At 37.8% G+C, this 22,323-nt stretch overlaps 1 protein-coding gene across 1 annotated transcript in view; it reads right to left on the bottom strand.

Annotated features, from left to right (window-relative positions):
- The window catches only part of LOC142326644 (signal-induced proliferation-associated 1-like protein 2), a 370,917-nt gene that overhangs the window by 312,041 nt on the left and 36,553 nt on the right, over nt 1-22,323 (bottom strand). The window contains exon 2 of the mRNA XM_075369241.1: nt 12,782-12,805. The gene's annotated coding sequence lies outside the window, so the exon portion shown is untranslated. The remainder of the gene's footprint in view (nt 1-12,781; nt 12,806-22,323) is intronic.

The following is a 22,323-nucleotide window of genomic DNA, read 5'->3' as shown; positions in this document are numbered from 1 at the left end:
ATTCTAATTTTATAATAGGCTTTTTTTATCTTCCCTATATTTAAGTTACTCTCCCGCAGTCATTAATCATTGTTAACGGGCTTAACATCACAAATTCTATCTTTAGTTATATCTGGCACAGAAAACCAATCCTACACCGTTTAAATCTCTAAAGAAAATATAATTCTATATAATATGTGTATATTACAAATCAACACTCCTTATTCAACAGCAAAACAAATCTGTGACATATGCGTCCACTTATAAAAAAAAAGAAGAAAACAGATACAGACAATCGATTAAGCCTTGTATAGTAGATATAGCGATTTCATCTAAAGATCTATAACTATACGCGTAAAAAAATAAGCAAAAAATTCCTATCGGCACGCCGGAAGATGGAAGTAAATTTCACCGGTGCTAAGTACGGGATAAAGAAATTTCCATCGTTAAGTTAAGAAAAAATTCAAATTTACTCGATACAACGGTTGCATGTAAAAAAGAGTTTCACTTGTTTAGCATATGACAAGCCCAATCTTACAATTCCAGCAACATTTTTGTCGTACCTTGCCGTAAGGGTTGGTCATATCGAAAATTGTTACACCGTTGATGACAAAGGTTTTAAGGTAATGTTTAGAGGATTAATGGCCATTTTAAACCGATTTGACAGGTACGCCTATTAAGGAAGGTAAGATTTCTTTTGTCTTCGAAACCCCGTTTTTTCTACCCCCTGGACCAACAGTTTGTGATATCAAAAAATTTTACTTAGATAAGTTTTCGGCTCTTATCCGAAGAACAGTAGGAACTCGCTATTAGTAGGAATTCCATATTTTACTTAACGAGAAAGTTATAGCGATATTTCTTTTCCGAAAAAGCCCCCGTTTCCACCCCCACGGTCCGAATTTGCCCGTTAACGAACTCGACCGAGATTTTGGGTCGTTATATTTTACGTATCAATTTGAAAGTGGTTGGCGCAAAATTACGGCAGTTACCGTGTCCACAAGAAAGTGAAATATATATGTAGATATAACATATATATAAATGTTTATATAAACTTTTGAACTGATGGTGGTTTTGGGGTCTGGGGTGCGTGAAAAGCGAAGATATGTCGAAATTTTCCATAAGTCGAGTCACGGTACCCGTTACAATAGGTAGCTTTCTTATGAAATCTACCTAAAAAAATCTTTAAAAACCTTATTATTAAAGACAGAATTCATGTTTTTACAAGCGTAAAACTGTTTTTTACTGTTATTGCATATGCATCGATTGTAGAGCTGTTCACACAATTTACGGGGGAGAAAGTACGTGTACCGGAAATAAACAAAAATAACATTAGAAAACCAACTTCAAAACGTGAAAATAAATAGATTATTTACAAATTAGTTATTTTTAACGTCCCGTAAACGGAAAACTCATGTAAAATCCGAAATTGTAAGAGGGAAAATTTAAAAAGGAGTAAATTAGAAAAATAATCAAAACAAGGTTCTGGAATTTTAATTAAATCAGAAAAGACTTTAACGATCGTTAATCAATTTTTAACTCCTTTCAATTTTTTTTTAACGCCTTTCATTATAAGTGTTCAATGTCATTTACGGTTTAACAAACAAACACGAAATTCGATAAGGATGCTTGCACCATATAAGGAGATAATTCTCATATACACAATCGATTACCGATGTCATCAACTTTAGAAAAAAAATTAAAAAATAATGAAATATATGTACAACTGTATACACCAGATGTGCGAGTCGAGCTGATACAAGTCATATATAGCTGCGACTGTTTCGTTCGTAAATGTTCGATTAATTTTCGAATTCCGTTTGATTAGCTGTGAATAAATTATTTGTATTATCATTTAAAATATTGCAAATCGATGAGTTTTTTTTTTTTTAATTTTCTCTTACTTTATTATTATTATTTTTTAATCTTATAAATGTTTCTTAAAAACTAAACGCCTGGTAGCATCGGCGTCATCAGTTATTTATTATTTCCTATCGATAACACAAGACGAAAGTAAAAAAGCGAACGTAGATTCTAAAATATAGTTTCAGGAACATTTATTCCTAACAGGAAGCGCCGATGATAATTTAAATTTCTCTAATGCGAGCAAACAGTCACCAACAGACCCGGAGAAGTAATTCTTTCATTTCTAATACATTTGAAACACTTACATAGGTACATTTGAATTGTACTTTTTCCAAGTACAATATGTACCTTCTAAATGTTTTGCTCTAAAATTTGACGACCTAGTTTATCATTGAAGTTTTACTACAAACGGCATCGCAAAGCGTCAGACCACTCCTAAAGATTATCAAATCACAGTTTGAAGAGCGTATGTAACAATAAAACTGATTTTTATACTTTTTACTTTATAGAAGATCCAATACAGTTTTTAGTTCGAATGACGCATCTAAAACTTCTAAAGCAGTATCGGCACTAGACAAGAGTTGATTATTCTGAAAGGAGAATTCCTCGTTTGCTGATTAAAAAAATGTTATTTATTTATTTTCTGTAGTTTATATTATCAGCGGTAACACTTAACCGTCGTATTACAAATTTATTCTAGTAAATTTTTGTACCGACTTAAGAAATTAACAAACGCTACGATCGATAGTTTGAAGATGCGATGACCGTTCGATTGTTCCTCGGTGACTTACCGATTCAGAAAAATGTTGATCGTCATAGTCTTTAATTCTCCCTCTATGAATCAGAGACCTTGCCGACGGTGAGGGGGCTTGAGTGCTCTCTATAAAGAGTAGCTGGACCGAAGGTGCAACCGTATCGGAACGGTATCTATTGAGAGCCGGACTAAGGAACGATTCCTGAAACAGGGCAGCAGCTCTTTCAGTAGTTGTTAGGGGCGTCAGTCAGAACGACTTAAACGGCCATATCAACATCACTCAGTCCTCTGAGTGCTGCGCAGCTGAAAGCAATGGAAAACTACAGCCGCTTTTTTCCCCAAGAAAATGTAGTTCTCTGCATTTTCATATAACAAAGATGGAAGAGCCTTCCTTGGTAAAATATTCCGCAGGTAAACCAGTTCCCCGTTCGGATCTCCGGGTGGGGACTACTAAGGAAAACGTCACCAGAAAATTGAAAAATAACATTCTACGTGTCGGGGCGTGGAACGTTAGAAGTCTAAAAAAAGTCGGTAGGATAAAAAATTTAAAGAGGGAAATGGATAGGATAAATGTAGATATAGTAGGAATTAGCGAAGTTCGGTAGGAAGAGGAAAACGACTTTTTATCAGCTGATTTTAGAATAATTAACTCGGCTTCAAATAGAGTAGAGTATTTCGAAACGCATAGCGATAGAATCATTGTAATAAGGATAAAATCAAAACCTAAACCGACAACGATTGTTAAGATCTATACGCTTACAAGCGCCCACGATGATGATCAGGTAGTGTGTATACGAAGAAATTGACGAAGCAATTAAACACGTAAAAGGGCACGAAAATTATAACAACCCGTATTAAATAAAGTTTTTGAAACCAATGTTTTTTCTTTTGTTTTTTTTAATGTAGAGATTTTCATCAAGTATTTCTGATAAATAATAAAAAATTCTCACAACGGAAGAAATATTTATTTATAAAAGTAAAAAAAAAAAATAAATAAATAAATAAGGTCCTTCAGATTTCATAAAAAGTGTATAATTTTTGTACATGTTTGATGCGTTACTTTAGTGTAAATGAAGTGAGTCTTGTACAGTCTCAGTTCAACCGTTCCTGAGATTTGTGGTTAATTGAAACCCGACCGCCAAAGAGCACCGGTATCCACGATCTAGTATTCAAATCCGTATAAAAGTAACAGCCTTTACTAGGATTTGAACCTTAGAACTGTCGACTTCGAAATCGGGTGATTTGCGACGACGAGTTAACCACCAGCCAAGTCCGGTGGACTTCATCATCAAGGCATCTAACTCTATCGAGGCTAACCCGAATAGACAACAGCACAGTCTACAGTAATTACTTGCACTTTGTGCACCGTTGATGCCGTCGACAGAATCGAAGCTAGCATCCGTCGTTTAACAATTCCATAGCCGTACACGGCAGGAAACCGAATGGTTTACGGATTAGGCGAATGCCATCGCTTCCGAAATCTAAAAAAATATTTAAAAAATATTATTTTCGATAGATCGGTTTTAGACTTAAAAATATAAAAATTATTTTTAAGTCTAAAACCACTAAGCGGTTGGCGTTCACTTTCAAATCGAGCCTCGCCCTCTTCAGTCGACTCTGCTCCAAGAATTTACGAATAACCCTGACGTCTAAGCGCCGATGAAACTCTCGCTCTTCTGGTGATTTCGTCAGCTTTACGCTTTAAGTTGCACCGGCGTTCTCTTTCTGAACTAAAATTGCACCGTTGACTTATTTGAATCCAACAAAACAGCGATCGACACCGGTCTCGTGAATTTCTACGACGGGTCGATCGGTTTTCTTTGCTTTTTGGTTATCGTTTTCCGATCTTGCACGCTCGGCTTTATTCTCTATTCCGTACCCGCCTCTTGCGCGGAGATGATGACCGTTTTATTCCGTCTTTTCTATTTCACAAACACGCAAACAAAATACAGCTAACCGTTACATCATCTACGAAAAATAATTAATATATTAAAATATACCGAAACATACGTCGAACACATATGTTGTACCACGAGATCCGCTCTGCGCCAATAGCAGCTAAAATAAAAACGTTAGCGCATACATTAAACAAACAAAAAAGACGCACCATCCTTTTTTACGGGAAAGAATTTAAAAACAGATTTTTTTTGCATTATACCCAAAAGAAATATAATTTTTAATAAATCGTTCGTATAAAGAAGTATAAATCGTTAGAAAGAATGAATCGTTCGTGCATACGTACCTACTGCGCATGTCTACTGTACCGCGGAACGAAAGCGAGTTGAAGAAAAGCACGTACAAGAGTGAGATTTTTGAAAACGTTTTCCAAAACCTCACAACTTTAATAAAAATCTAACCTAAACTGAAAATATTATATTCGAGTATTAAAAAGAAAATCTGTTTTACAATCTCAAAATAATTTTTAAATACTAACAATAAAAACACCGTTTACCGTTAATAAATAAACGAATAGCTTTTAGTTATTGTAGTTAGATACTTACATTACATGAGTGCAGATAAAAAAATAAATTTAAACGATTATTATAACGGCAAAGAATAGGGCTAAAAAAACAAGTGCACTCGAATAAAGAAAAAATCGCCAACGTTTTAACGGTTATTTGACGTAAAAAAATAACTTTTATTAACAAAAAATACAACCCTACGGAATATAAATGTCCGTTTAACGGTTATAATTCACGTTTTACGTATCCTGATAAAATTACAAACGACTGCTACTTAAGCGAAAAGTTTAATCGAACAAGAAGTAGGAACGGTTCTGTTCTGATGCGATACGGATACCGTCGATACGATTAGGTCGACTGCAATAAATAAATCTTAATTAATCGCGTAAAATACAATTATCTGCGATATCGAGATGCTATTTATTTATTTAAAACGGTTAAGTTAATGATTAATTAAATAATTAATAAAATCCAGGTTTAACGAATTAAACTGAACGCATTAATCGCGTAATAGATCGAAATATTTCAGTTAATTATATCTAACACGAAACCGTGAAAGTTAAATATAATAACGACAGTTATTATAATAAATATAATTTATACCGAAAAAAATACAATGAAATTGTTAACCGTACCGGTAAGATCTCGCAGATAACAAAACAATACCGATATCAAAAAAGGTAAGAAACTGCATTTCTAATATCAAAATCTGTTAATTTAGAATTTTGTTTAAAAAAGGCGTATTAAATATATGTAATAGACAATAGATGATATAAAATAATAGATAATTAACAATGTTTAAGCGTTCCATATAACAAGCAAAAAATAGAAAAATTTGTTACAAAACTCTTACCGGCCCGATTTCATTCGTTAAAAGCAAATCATTTTTTTTTTGTCTTCAGTCATTTGACTGGTTTGATGCAGCTCTCCAAGATTCCCTATCTAGTGCTAGTCGTTTCATTTCAGTATACCCTCTACATCCTACATCCCTAACAATTTGTTTTACATATTCCAAACGCGGCCTGCCTACACAATTTTTCCCTTCTACCTGTCCTTCCGATATTAAAGCGACTATTCCAGGATGCCTTAGTATGTGGCCTATAAGTCTGTCTCTTTTTTTAACTATATTTTTCCAAATGCTTCTTTCTTCATCTATTTGCCGCAATACCTCCTCATTTGTCACTTTATCCACCCATCTGATTTTTAACATTCTCCTATAGCACCGCATTTCGAAAGCTTCTAACCTTTTCTTCTCAGATACTCCGATCGTCCAAGTTTCACTTCCATATAAAGCGACACTCCAAACATACACTTTCAAAAATCTTTTCCTGACATTTAAATTAATTTTTGATGTAAACAAATTATATTTCTTACTGAAGGCTCGTTTAGCTTGTGCTATTCGGCATTTTATATCGCTCCTGCTTCGTCCATCTTTAGTAATTCTACTTCCCAAATAACAAAATTCTTCTACCTCCATAATCTTTTCTCCTCCTATTTTCACATTCAGCGGTCCATCTTTGTTATTTCTACTACATTTCATTACTTTTGTTTTGTTCTTGTTTATTTTCACGCGATAGTTCTTGCGTAGGACTTCATCTATGCCGTTCATTGTTTCTTCTAAATCCTTTTTACTCTCGGCTAGAATTACTATATCATCAGCAAATCGTAGCATCTTTATCTTTTCACCTTGTACTGTTACACCGAATCTAAATTGTTCTTTAACATGATTAACTGCTAGTTCCATGTAAAGATTAAAAAGTAACGGAGATAGAGAACATCCTTGTCGGACTCCCTTTCTTATTATGGCTTCTTTCTTATGTTCTTCAATTGCTACTGTTGCTGTTTGGTTCCTGTACATGTTAGCAATTGTTCTTCTATCTCTGTATTTGAACCCTAATTTTTTTTAAATACTGAACATTTTATTCCAGTCTACGTTATCGAATGCCTTTTCTAGGTCTATAAACGCCAAGTATGTTGGTTTGTTTTTCTTTAATCTTCCTTCTACTATTAATCTGAGGCCTAAAATTGCTTCCCTTGTCCCTATACTTTTCCTGAAACCAAATTGGTCTTCTCCTAACACTTCCTCCACTCTCCTCTCAATTCTTCTGTATAGAATAAGCAAATCATAAGAAACGTATTATTTCTGAAATGCGATAAGAATTACACGTAAATGAAATCGGGCCGGTAACAAATATTTCTATTTTTTGCTTATTATATGGAACGCAACATTGTTAATTATCTATTATCGTTTATACATTGATAATAGAAATGCAGCGTCATACCTTTTTTGATATCGGTATCGTTTTGTTAAAAACAAATTTATTTACGTTACAGAAATCTTTGTTTTTTCAGCGGAAGAAATGATATGTGCGACATAATGTTATCTAATGGATTTATTATTAAAATTTATCGCCTTAGAACAAACCAATTGAATTTCACGGCCAATTTTTTTCGTCGATAGCCATATCGTTCACTTCATACCGCATTTTTCCTTTTTTAATAAAACTAATACAACGGCCTTCACCAATCGAAGATCCGTGATGTATTGCATCCGCGGACGTACTTTTTACATTGTGACTAGCTGACCCGGCGATGTTTCGCTATTGCTAGATTTGAACATATACATAGATTAAATGAACACAATGAAAGTTAGATAAAACATTAAAAAACTCAACGTTACGGAACATCACACGATTTAACGATTTCCCTTTTTCTCTCTTTCCCTTCTTCCCTTTTTCGCAAAAATATTTCTTTTCGTGTAACGTAACTAATTTATATTCTGAAAACGAGCTAATTCGGACCGTAAATACAACTTTTCGAAATATCACGACCGTAGCGCCGCCTATCGGGTCCATTTTTTTCAAAAAATATTTATTTTCACGTAATTAGTATACGGTCTGAATATGAGAAAAATCGGACCGTAAATACATTTTTTTCGAAATACAGTACAGCCCCAGATATACCGCGGATACGGATATAACACGGGTTATAACCTATCCCCAACAAAATATCTGAAAAGACTGCTAGTCACCCTACTGTATTCAGTACGATTCTTTCATTACTGTGTTTTCAGTATCGTTAAGTTTTATTACGTCGGTTAATTTATTAGATCTTGTAGCGTTTGCTTTCATTCGTATTTGCCTAACACGTCGTCTAAACGAAAAACGTATTCCGTAAAGGAAAAGTTAGAAATTATCGAAAAGGTTAAGTCAGGTCGCCGGTTTATCTCGGGAATTCGGTGTGCCTGAAGGTACTATATGCGGTCGGGTAAAATAATAAGATTCGGTAGATTAAACGGTCGGACTTGATCGCAAAAAGGTTAGACTCGGCGATGTTAATGTTGTAAACGAGCGCATGTATCTTTGGTTTTTGCAAAAACGGAGCGAAGGAGCGCCGCCATCAGGGTCGATACTTCAAGCTCGGGCGCTAAATTTTCACGATCAAATTAACAACGGACAATTCAAGTCTTCTACGGTAGGTTATCGCGATAGAAAATCCGTCACGCCATAGGCCGAGTAAATATCGAAGGAGAATCTCGCTCGGCAGATGCGACGGCAACCGAACATTTTTCACAAACAATATTACAATCGGATACAGAAGAGAATAACTTCAGGGACGAACGGTTGGATAATCGCGATGAAACTGCTTTGTATTATAAACTACTGCCGACAACAACATTATATGCGAAGCGGGCACCGAGTAACTCTTATATGAAAACGATAAAGAAAGGGTAACTTTTCTTTTGCTTGTTAATAAGTCAGGAAATCGAAACCGTTGCTCATCGGCGCGTACGCCGGCCCGCGTTCCTTCAAACACGTTAATATGAATTTATTACCGGTAATTTTTAAAAAATATTAAAAACGTTTGGATGACGTGTAATATTTTTTAACGCGGTTTAACGACGAATTTGCGCCTCGCTTAAAAATTATTTACGAGTTCGAAAATCGGAAGAATCGCGATTTTTTAACCGAGAACATCACATCTTTGATCCGACCGTTAGACCCAGGAATTATTCGGGCATTTAAAGCTTATTACCGACAACAGCTGCTGATCGCTATCGTAAACTCAGAATCGCAAGTAACAGAATTTCTTCAAACTGTGTCGTTAAAAAGCGTCGTATACAGCGCTGCAACAGCATGTAGTAATGTAAATTCTATCACGATTAAAATTGTAGGTCGGCATTGTCACAGACTAATACAAAAGACATCGAAACAGGAAACGTTCGTATTTTTACTGACGAACACGCACTGGAACCGGGCGAGAATCATCTGTAAGTGACCTTAACGGGCGAGTTCGAGAAAACAATCAAACACCCGTCGCCCGTTACATGACCGAGGAAGAAATTATAAACTCCGTTGTACAACCTAACGATGATTTGTCGGAGGAAGAAGGGGTTCTGGAAAATGTAAATAATGTAATAACACGGATGAAGCAACGAAGTGACACTGACGATCGTAATTTATTGTATTTGCAAAGTGTAAAGTCATATATTATTAAAAAAAACAAGTGTACAACCGCGAAACAAAAAAAAAAATAACTTCTTATTTTAAAAATAATTTACATTCAAAGAAAAACTATCGTATCTTCCGCGTATAACTTGTTTCTATCTAAGTACACAATATATTGTATTTGCTTTTTCTATTAAACCATTATCGCTCGATTATCGATCCCCTTTGCGATTTAAAATTTACTTCTCGAAATAACGGGGTTAGCGTATAGCGCGGATGTCACTTAAGTAATCCGATAACCGCGTTATAGCGGAGTTAAACTGTATCTCGACCGCCTAGCGATGCCATTTTTTGAAAAAAATATTTATTTTCGCGTAACTAATATAAATTCTGAATACGAGCCAAACCAGACCGTAAATACAATTTTTTGAAATATCTCGACCCCAGCGCCACCTAGCGGACACACACTAAATCAAAAACCTTCGTGGGCGTGCGCACAACTCGCGAAACTAAGATCTGAAAAGTATTAACCTAATTACGCATAACCGTAACCCGGTTAATTAACCCGTAACCTGATTACGCATCGTTCGAAGAGAAATAATTTTAAAAATTCATCGATAAGTTAAAACCCAGGAAGCGTACAAATTAAAACGGAGGTTATTCTGGCTCTCAAACAAACGTTAGAAAACATTCGGTAATGTGTAACGGAACAAATATTACAACTTTAAGTAAAAGATGGATCGACACGAAGGAAAATCCGACTTTTTCTGCTATACAAGAATCTTAAGCGAGAGAGATAAGACCGGAAGATAAACGAAGACGAAACTTCGATTCGAGAAGTAACGAAAAAGAGAACGAGCGGGCAAGAAAATACCGGGTTGGTGGAACGTTTATTAACAAAGCGAAGGACTTAATTTGTAACCGGGAAAGAGCCGTAAAGATAACTAAGGACACAGGATGTAGTAGTTATTTTGCGGTTATAATATTAGCGTAGAACAAAAAGAAATGAATATCAAACTCCGCGATGACGATGATCTAAAAAATAGACGGCTTGCTTTTAATTGTATCACTTACGGCGGTTAGACAGATAATAAGGTAGGAAAACAGGAGAATAAGATTTTAATAAGTCCACAACCCCTTCCAAATATTCCAGTTACGACGCTTACACAAATTACTAGACTAAATTTAATGATTTTTAAATTAAACCGTTCCTGAGATAAGAACCTTACGCGCACACACAGACATTAAGCGCGCATATACGTAATTTTAAAGCCAATATTTCACTATTTTTAATTTAAAAAAAAAACTTCCTCAAAACGTTTTAATCCAGATACGTTGACAGGAGCGATCGATACTGTACGAATGCGATGCAAACACAGGTCAGTCATCGCCGACACTGGTCCGTCCAGTACGGAAACTGAATAGTCTGAACGGCTCGATTTCGGTTTTATCACAGAATCGGCGAATACGATTTATCGGCAAAAGCGATTCGACGTACACATGCTGAATACATGCGTCACTGAGACCGCGAAAAAACCGATACGTTAAAACCACCGAAACCGTATCGTGTGAACTGACCCGGCGGTCAACAGCGGGTAACGAACAATAAGGAAATAAATAAACGTAAGTCGATGTTCACAATCTTTAGTGATGATAATAGCACGATTAAAAACACGTAAAAATGACACCTACAAATTATTCCCGATTCATAAATACATTAACGAGAAGACGAACATCGCGTGATTTAATTAATACGTGTTTTCCATCTCGTAGGTTTAACAGATCAGGAAGTTACCGAGAATCGTAATACGTTGTATAATTCAAAACACCGGGTCGGTCTAGCGGTGAACGCGTCTTCTCAAATCAACCGATTTCGAAGTCGAGAGTTCCAACGTTCAAATACTAGTAAAGGTAGTCGCTTTTGAAAACCGGATCGTGGATATCGCTGTTCTTTAGCGGTTGAGTTTCAACTAACCTTTCAGGAACGGTCGACCTGAGACTGCACAAGACCACACTTCATTTACGCTCATACAATCTTCATTCATCCTCTAAAGTAATACTTGAAGGTGATTCCCGGATGCTAAACAGGAAAAAAAAGGTTGTATAATTCGGATCAAACCGAATGTAGTCAAACGGTTGAATGTTAGAAACCTATTCGTTACAATTAATAATTAAACGAAGATGTTTGCAACAATTCGTCTATCTGGTCGATTATTTTTTTTTTTTTTTGAGGGTATATTCGAGTTAATCTAACAATCTCCTAATCGGGAAACAGATTTCCTAAGAACTTTACGGAATCGCTAATCTTACAACTAAATTCTACGATTCAAAAACCGGATCGGTGGGAATCAGGCTAAACGCTTTATGTAAGACTGGAGAAGCAAATATCATAAAATTATAAGGACGGATAAGGCTTATTTTTAAAAAAATCTAAGTCTGTTAAATAGTACCTGAATGAGAAGCAGCGATTTGTTGCGACATAAATTTAAGATTATCGACGTAAAATCGTTACCAGCAACGATACCGGGTGAAGACATCCAGATATACCGGAGGGATTTTCCAAAGAATGCCCGCTTTCATAGGAAAACCTGACTTCTTCAAAGCCAAAAACCGTATTGGGATTACCGACTTGAATCGATGTAGAATAGATCGTTTACGGAATACAATAAACAATAAATTTCTACGGCGATAGGTTATTAGCGATAAATTCTTCCTTTTCTTTAATACGGATCGGTGTTAAGCCTTTCTTCCTCAGAATCCGACACGATTAACAAAAGGATAAACGGTGCAATATAGAAACTAGTTACCTATCTGTGTACTTTCAAATTCACCTCTGCTCGCAAATTATAAAATCGGATTAAAATCAAATTAAAAAGCAGCCGATACGTTAAACAATACCCGCTTCTAATAGGTCAGCGGTTAAAAACAGTACGGCTTTTGATCGGTCGAACACCTGTATCGTAATGAAAATCTGTCTCACGATGACTGTCATTAAGTTACCGTACAGCCGTACAAAAAAGTAAATGTAAAATGTCGATTCCGTAAAGTCGACACAAAAGTCTCCATTCGGTCGGTCAATGACATCACGATGCGATTACGACTTGAAAATAATCGATCTAATCGTATCGCATAATACAAAACTAAACAGGAAGAACAAAAACATATCCGTTAAGATTTGTTAATAACAAGCTTAATTAACTTAAAAAACAATTACGCTAACGAATTAACATCACAATAATTAGAAATATATAATATAAAAATAAAAAAATACTTACAACAAGCGTACTGGAATCGCTTAGCTGTAAAAAAAAATAATTGCGTTAGAAAACACAGAATCCAATGCTGAATTAACGCCTATTTAGCTTTATAAATACATTATCACGAAGTTAAATTATGAAACTAGAAAAGTTACTAAGGATGAAGGAAAACATAAAACTAGACTGAAGAAACTTTAACCCGAAAATGGAGTCTTAACAGAATTCCATTCGTGAAACTCGTTTCAATTTTTTTTTTTTTTAATTTTGTCCCGCTGAAATCTCTTTACATCCGAAGCGAGTGAATCGTACAAAAAACTTGTTTCTGCACAGCGGTGGAAGTTACCTTCAAACTTTCTATAAATAGTTTGATATTCGATTCCCTTTAATTTCGATTTTTTTCTAAACTCTAACCTAATCGATCATAGAAACCTATTTTCGCTAAAAAAAAAATGAAACTCGCATTTTTCTTCGATATAAAAAAACCAAAGTAAGTCTGTTTTAAATTTATTTTTATCATCTAAAAATAAAATCCACAAAAAAAGAGAAGGGGATTTTATTTTTTTACAATTATTTTAATTATCATCCATCTTGAGTCAGTATATATAAAAAAAAACTTCGTTTCCTCAAGAAGCGGCCTGCTGGTAAATATTTCGAGTAAAGCAGTATAATATACAGAGGGTTTCTAAAACGGTGGGCTGGCTATACTTTTTCGGACTTATAAAACTAAACAAAAAATATTCTTAGGAAAAATGGTAATTTCTCCTTTGTTCTCCCGCTGTCCGCCATTTTGTTATTTGTATATAAAAATTTATATTTCAAGTTCGGATAGAGGTACTACTCTATCGAAATGTACTACTCCGCAATATATTATCGCTGTAAAATAAAATTAGTTCTTTGTAAGTATTACCGTTTACCGGTAACAATTACCTCGATAAATATACGTATAAAATTTCAATAAACGGTAAAACAATCATTAAGATCGGCCCAGAAACGAACTTTTGTTTCCGCTTAAATTCATCTACAAGAAAAAACCAAACAAACGATTTCTTGGAAAATATGAAGTTTCATCTTTTACCTTTACGAAATTTCAGGTATAACAACAAGTCTGATTTAAGGATTCAAAACCGGATTGTTGTTGTAGTTGAAATAAAATATTTGTCGTAGCTTAATATTCAGATTCAATTTTTTTATTTATCGCGTGAGCGATAAATAAAAAATTCATCGGTTTGTGGGGAGTAGTCTTTTCTACAAAATAGTTTTATTATAAACTTGCCGGCCCGTTAAGCCAGAACCTGGACCCTCAGAGGTCATGTACACCCAGGCGAACCCCGGAGCCAACTCAGTGGCTCCTCGGGGCCTTACGGAACCACGGAGCCTATTCCAGGGCTGCAGAGGTCGCTTCGTTCGCCATCACCAATTTTCCAGGGGGACGGCCCCTTGGACAACCGCACAGCTTGCTTCGATCGCCATTCCGATCTTCCCAGAGGTCTCCGCCCCGTTTGCACTGGACCCCCGCACTGTTCGTTATCCCCCTCGTGATTGTGAGAATACCGATAAATAAAGATTAAAGTATTCGGGTTTTATAGAAACCTGAAAAAGAAATTAAATTACGAAAGACAGAATAGTAGCTAAAGTGACTAAACAACACACACCTTTCTCGACGAAACGTTCATAGCCCATTTCTGTCACCGCGGCAAAGAAATAACGAAAAGGATTAATTTTTTTCTTTAACGGATGGATCTTTAATTCACAACTACACCCTCCTTGGGGGTGAAGAAATAATGAATATTTTTTAAATCCTAAACTTGAACAGAGATAGGGCCTCGGTCTGCGGTTTAAAACTTTCCGTGGTATCGGTTTCCTTGGGATTTCTTCCGCCACCCTTCAATCGCCCTACAGCATACGTCCAAATGTCTGTGCCACAAACGGCTACTGAACCTCGAAACAGTTTAGCGACCGGTGTCCTAAATAGCTCCTACAGCTTACCTAACAGCGTGAGCGGACTAAGCGCGTTGCCATACACCACCGGCTTACGTGTCCCGACCGCTCGCTTGTCATAATTTGCTAAAATGGGTAAACGCACCCCAACTACTAAAAATACATATGACATCCGTAAATTAAAATTTATTTTGTCTAGGCAGCAATTCGCTGCCACGCCTAGGTCGCTGAATGCCAGCAAGTACCTGTCCACCGTATTAAAGCCCTTGGAGCCTTAACCGGCTGGTGGTCACCGATATATATCTCTAGGTTAGCTTCCCGCAGCAATGCGGTAGGAGTCTTTTCCCTTAGGTAAACTACTGATGTCGGCTGAACAAAGCAACCGCATCACGTAACTCCCACACGGTACGACGATGCGGCTCTCGCCACATTGACTCGCCGCTTATGAAAGGCCAATTTCCCCCTTGACCTCTAAATTCCAGGGTGGCCCGGTCTCTGACCCCCCCACGAGCAGGGCAGTAAAACATCAGGTGTTCATTTGACTGGACCTTCCCTCTGACGCACAGCTCATCATCTGCCAGGCGGAATCGAAACAGATATCGGTTTAAATTAACACGGTTGTGAGCACCTGGGCACCCGTTGCCCTTAAAAACGAGCTTGAGACATACCTTCCCCCCACCAGGTCCTATATAAATTTATATAAAGATCTTCCCTAGTCGTGGTGTGCCGTTCCAGCTGCCGTGCATCCATCGCGAGGCTATACAACCTCTTCAGGCGGGATATGGGCGACTGAACGAAATTTAGATCCGGTGAACTGTGATCGCCGTTCCGCTCCGGCTCGAAACCGCATCCCAAATAACTAGGCTTCCCGACTTCTTCGCATTTTCCAAATGGCTGCCCTCACTTTCACCAGTAAATCGATCGGGAGCCTTTCCCAATACGGTGGTATTGGGAAAACAACCTCGTAGGAGGTTATTTTAAAAACACCCGCGCATACGATAAGGCTTTGCGCTGGGCACTCCTTAAAATTTGAAAAAGTGCTCTATTCATATCCAACCTACGCTCCCAAACGGGCACCGCGTAAGTAGTCGTGCTTTCAAAGACACCTCGGTACACCATGTGCATTTGACGGCCCGACAAGCCATAGTGTTTCCGAGAAATGCTCCTAAGTTTGTACATCACTGTGACGGCGTCCGCCGCTACTTGCTTAATGCGGTTGCTAAAAAGCAACTTCTCATCAAAAAAAACACCTATCCTTATTATACCACCTTCCGTGGTATAATAAGAATGTTTCCTGAAAATTTGAAAGCGGTTGGTCCTTCGAAATGAAATATATCTAAAAACCTTCTCAGTTATGCCAAGAAATACGAGTAAAAATTTGGTTGCGATTGACTCCGAGGATAAAACAACTTTTATCCTTTGTACGCTTTAAAAAAGTGAGTTTGACGTTTGACAAGACAGGGATTCGAACAGAGTGCTTTATCTCACGTATCCAGCCGGTTCTGTGGACAGTAGCAATCCGGTAGGAGCATGAACAGGGTAACGAATTTCAAACCTTTCAACAGCGGCTTACAACTTTCAATCTCCACTACGTTCGGTCACAAACGAAATCATAGTTTTAAAAAATAATATACGAATTAATTATTCCTAAACTAAACGCGCTGATAACATAATATCAGAACTAGACTGCTCTTCAAAATCCCTCCTTACGAACGAACCGCTATAATCTAATCTATCTTTGAAGCCGTCTTATGCAGACATAATAATATAAAGTTACGAGGGTAAGTCAATTATTACCCGTAATTTAGTTATATTTTTGTTTATATTAGTAGTACTGACGGTGTTCTTTGGTGGTCGGGTTTCAATTAACCACACATCTCAGGAACGGTCGAACTGAGAATGTACAAGACTACACTTCATTTACACTCATACATATCATTGTCATTCATCCTCTGAAGTATTATCTGAACGGTAGTTACTGGAGGCTAAACAGGAAAAAGAAAGTAGTACTGTCGTATTGCGTAGATGAGGCATGCGTGGTTTGATTGTTGTTATGTGTGTGCAGGTTTGACGCTGCTAGGTTAGTTCCATATCGCTTCCCTGCCGTTAACCGTGGTTGCTCCGCTTTCTGTTTGCACCGAAGAAGAGCAACGTTCGGCGATCCGTTTTTTGTGGTCGGAAGGTGTATCAGCGGCCGAAATTCATCGAAGACTTTCGGTACCGTACGAGAACAGTGTGTTGGCGCAACGGAGTGTCTACGAACGGATTGAAAAATTCAAAAACGGTCGCACAAGTGTTACGCACGTCGAAGGAGCCGATCGACCGTTTACGGCCACAAATGAGGAAAACATTGAGCGTGCACGCGACACGGTTTTCTTAGACAGACGAGGAACTATCGATGAAATGTCACATCGTCTGCAAATTAATCACGGTTCTGCCTACGAAATCATCCATAGCAGACTTGGGTTTCATAAAATCTGGGCAAGACGCGTCCCAAAACAACTCACAGTCGCATAAACAAACGCGGTTGGACATCTGCCAAAAATATTTGGATCGGTATGGTAACGAACGGGACATCTTCTTAGACAGAATCATCTCTGGTGACGAAACATGGATCCATCATTAGAAACCGGAGACTAAACGGCAGAGTATGGAATGGAAACATCCAAATTCGCCCTGCAAAAAAACGTTCAAGGCCCGACCGTCCGCAGGAAAACCGATGCTTACGCTGTTTTGGGACTCACAAGGCCCAGTACTGGAACATTATGATGAAAGAGGCACGACAATAAACAGTGCGCGTTACGCCGAGGACTGCTGTCCAAAGGTGTTGTGTTGTTGCACGACAATGCCCGTCCACATACTGCTGAAACGCTCCAGAAACTCAACTTTGAAGTACCGGCTCGTCCTCCGTATATTCCTGATCTTGCCCCTTCTGACTACAACTAGTTTGGCCCACTCAAAGAAACATTAAGGGGCCGTCGATTTACCTCGGACGAAACAGTGAAAGAAGCGGTGCATTCCTGGCTCGCAGCTCAACCGAAAACCTTCTTTTACGAGGGCATCAGGAAGCTTGTGCAACGATACACCAAGTGCGTTGAAATGCAAGGGGACTACGTTGAAAAAATGTACATGTAAGTTTCCTATTTGTAGTGCAATAACATTTATAACTACATCGCGGATAATAATTGGCCCTCGTAAATTAAAAATAAGAATCGGTTAAGTGAAAATATTATTCAACGATTCACGTCAAGGTTAATTATAATCAACTCATTTCTACTCGCAGAATAAGCGTAAGTTAGAAATAACTAACGAACAACAAAGGTGTTTATACTTGTTTGTTCATCATAAAGTTTCTGAAGCGCTCGAACAACCAAAAAACATCTAAAGACGGTTCCGATCTCGTTTAACTTGAAAAACAAGGGTTTGACAAACCTATTTTTGAATTCTCAACATCGTAAAAATTGAAAATTTCTGCCACATTATTGTCATACTCACCAAAATTTGCGTTCCTGAATCTGATACTAGAGCAAGAGCGTACTGGAATTTTGGTGCGATAATCAGAAAACAAAATAGCAGTACTTATCTCAATAACATTCTGCATCATACGCGATGACCCTTATCGCGTATTACAGAATAAAAAACATATATAAGATGACAAAACTACAAAAATGATATATAACTGGGTTCAGTTATACGGATACATACAACCCGTTTCGTACGATTATTACATACAATAATTACCAATAATTTACATTCTTTCGTTTAAAATATACGAACGTGGTACACTTAAAATAAATTAACCGAAAAAACGACGGAACAGAATACGAATGAAAAATACAACGCAACGTATCGATTATGAATCACGATAATGGAATGCACTGCTACCTTGTGCCTATGAAAGAAATAAAAAAAAACAACTGTATAAATAAGAAGAGAACGAGAAATACTGCAACTGTAAGCCTGCTTGTCTACGTATTACAAAATAAACACGCGTAATATTGTGCATTAAGACTTGTCGCTAGTTATTTCATCGATAACGATAATAAATGAGTTTCAACATGTATTAATGAATACGTACATCATGTGACCGTCGACAGACAAATATGCTCTTTGTGAATTATCTTGTAAATTATGAATGAATTATTTAATGAATGACTGTTACAGAATCGCTTACTACTTTTAACGAATAACTCGTGAATACGCACGGGTGCATTTTAATTCCAAAAGTAGAATTCGACTAACCAGAAGGAAAGTAGACGTTTTTATAACGAAGGTCATTAAATCCCTTTTATCTAAATTACTATCTTACTTTGCGGGGGGGAATCGAGAACACATTTGATTACTTACATACATAAATCGATTTTGGAAAAGGACGAAGGTTATTTTTGTAATAGTATTGATTCCAGTCTTCGGTTCAAACCCACCTCACACAGCGACAAGAGATTAACGGTACACGGTTCATTAATTCATTAAATTTTGCGCTTCGACCGGCAAAATCTCCACTGCTATACGTGTAAATTTTTTTCGAGATGAAATACTACTAAAAACCTCCTCGGTTACGCCAAGTAACATATTCGGTTGCGATTGATCGAGTAGTTTTTTGTTTCTCCTGAACAAACAAAAACCCCCTTCCTCTTTATATAATAGTATAGAAGAATAGATAAACAGTTTTAGATTACGCGTTCGTATGTTTGGCAAAAAAAAAGTAATTTTTACCGATATCCATTCATACGACTACAGCCGACTAAATATAAACATTTGCTCTTTATGCAAGAGTAACGAGCGGTCTAATTTTTCGTAAGAATCAGTGTCAAATCGTAATCTAAACGTCAGATATTAAGAATATCACCGTATTCTATAGGTAATTTTGAACGTTCAGGTTGTAATAATATTTTCATCTCGTTCTGAGATTGAAAGAGTAATAAACGTCTTCAAATACGCGCGCGATTATAGAAAATGAACTGATCTTTGTAAGCGAGATGAAAGATTAATTTATATAAGACTGTCCTGATAAAATGTTATTATTTTTCTGTTTGGTGCTATTAAATTAACGAGGAAGCACGCTTATAGTAGCAAAGCATATAATAAGGCCCGTTAAGTTTGTCGGTCCAAATCGCCGAAATAAATTTTTAACAGGCACATACGACTTGCATCGGATAAGCGACTACCAAAACGTGTAGAATTGTAAATACAATATTTTATAATACAATACGGTATATGATGTTTCAAATATAATATATAAAACAAGAAATAAATAAAAATCTGGAGAATTATGACCGGTTAACACCTTCAAACGAAGGAATGTAGCGTAAGAAATGTATAACTAGTCTGAACGAGTTGACTATAACGATCAGCCTCGACCTGTTTGTAATAAAGTAATAAGGTTACAAATGTGACTGTCAAGAACATAGCAAAAAGAAATTATAATTATAATAAGGAAAATTAAAATACGTGTACAGTAAAATATTTAAGCGGTATAAGAAAAATGTGTGACCGATGACTAAGCGGTTTTGAACTAATAAAACATAAAGCCTTTTCAACTTGATTTAACGAATCGACTTGTCAAACCCGCATTAAAAAATTCTTCTCGGTAAGGTGTATAAAATTACGGATAGGAATTTTTACCTACTTAATCGTAGTACTGCGTAAAGCGTGAAGGTTAACGATTCATCAATGTTTACCGCCAAATAGATTTTTAATTGAAAAAGAAATACTCTTTAACCTTCTACGAATAAAAGAAAGCGAGTAACTCGGGTAATAAAATTTCCAATCCCAGTAACGAAATGGTAGCGACTCGGTATTTAATCGCTGAATGTCCCGGATTCGAAATCGTCAGGCATACCGTTTTTCATACGCGACAAAATGTTAAATCGTACTTGTAGAATAAAAGCTTTCGAACTTTTCGTAGTGAATTACCGCGTTAAAAATTTCAATCTACCGATACAAATTCTGAATGGCATTTATTAAAAAAATTTCCTTCGTTGTAAAAGATCCCAAAAATATTATCGGCGATTTATAAAATTTTAAATGTTTTCTCCTATATTTATTATTATGACAAGTATAATAATAACTCATCACAGGACTGATGAGAACCCACAGGAGATCGGGAGGACCCGATTTCCGTTGTGGAATAGAAAGCATCTGCTTTCTTTCTGGACATGGTGCTTTTCGATATAAGCGGCCAAGTTTTGTTTAATTCAGGCTTATGACCGAAGAGTAGGGTCATTGATAATGTGCACCGTTGTCTTATATGTCCGCCTCCTGCAAACGTGCCTGGAGCCGTCATGACCCCATTTTCCGGGGGGTCGTCTGTGGAAGGCAGACGGAGGCCCGGCAAGAAATGGTGGTCCTCTGACCTTAGCGTGCTGCGCGCAAGAGTGAGGTCCGCTCGGGCTAGATACCAGCGTTGCCCCCTAACGGGGATCACTGTCAACGACGTGCGCGCTGAGCGTCTGCGGACCTTCCGGCGTGCCCGTAATAAATATGTTCACGCCATCAAGGAAGCCAAACTCAAGTTTTGGAAGGACTCCATGCGGGAATTGCAACGCGATCCCTGGCAGCTCGCAAAGTCTTGTTACAAGCCGAAGCCATTGCACGTGTTGTCCAGTGTTCGGTGCGGGTTAGGTGGTCGTGACCACACTTTAACATCTGTGGCGACCTACCGGGCGTTCCTGGATACTCTGTTTCCAGATGCTCCGGAGGGTGAAGCGGAATTCGGCGTCAGGGCGGGTGAAACACCATTCCCTGGCGTTCGGACCGTGGAACCCGATGATATAGACCGAGTGGTTTCTCGAATGGCATTAAAGAAGGCACCGGGGATTGACCAACTTGACCCGGATATTTTCCATCATTTATTGCCTGTCATAAGGGAGCCTCTCGGCAGGCTGTTCACGGGATGCCTAAGCTGGGGCTGCTTTCCGGGTTGCTGGAAGGTGGCTTTGGTAAGGGTGATCCTGAAACCTGGAAAGGATCCTGGTGAGGTCGGCAGTTATCGGCCCATCAGCCTCTTGCCGGTTTTCGGCAAGTTGCTGGAAAGGCTGGTTGTGGAACGGCTCGAGGAAAGCATTGATATGAGCCGTATTCTAAATCGAGGCCAATATGGCTTCATGAAAGGGGTTGGCACCGAGGATTGCATCTTAAATGCTCTTGCCGAGGTGGAAAGCGCCGACTGCAAATATGTTTTGGCAATTTTTATTGATATAGAGGCAGCATTTCCTTCCTTGTGTTGGAGTTCTGTCCTCTATGCTTTGGAACGCCGCAATGTTCCCGAAGCCACACAGGCCGTGGTAAGAGACTATTTGTCTAACCGAACGGCTCTGTTTAAAGATGCGCACCTAGTTGTGGAAAAATCCGTCACCAGGGGAAGCCCGCAGGGTTCCGTTCTCGGTCCCCTGCTGTGGAACCTGGTGTTTGACGGATTTCTGGGATTGACTTTCCCAGAAGGAGTCACGGCCCAGGCTTTCGCCGATGACTGTCTCCTTTTAGTTCGTGGAGATTCACGACCACAGCTAGAAAGCAGAGCGCAGGCGGCTTTGTCAACCGCCGAAGGCTGGATGGACATTCAAAATTTAAAAATTTCTGTGCCCAAGACGAAGTTTATGCTTCTAAAGGGCGCAGACAAA

This window comes from Lycorma delicatula, chromosome 6 (assembly GCF_047948215.1).
Source record: "Lycorma delicatula isolate Av1 chromosome 6, ASM4794821v1, whole genome shotgun sequence".
Taxonomy (NCBI): domain Eukaryota; kingdom Metazoa; phylum Arthropoda; class Insecta; order Hemiptera; family Fulgoridae; genus Lycorma; species Lycorma delicatula.
Note: the sequence above shows the minus strand (reverse complement) of the source record. Positions and strands in the feature narration are given on the sequence as shown.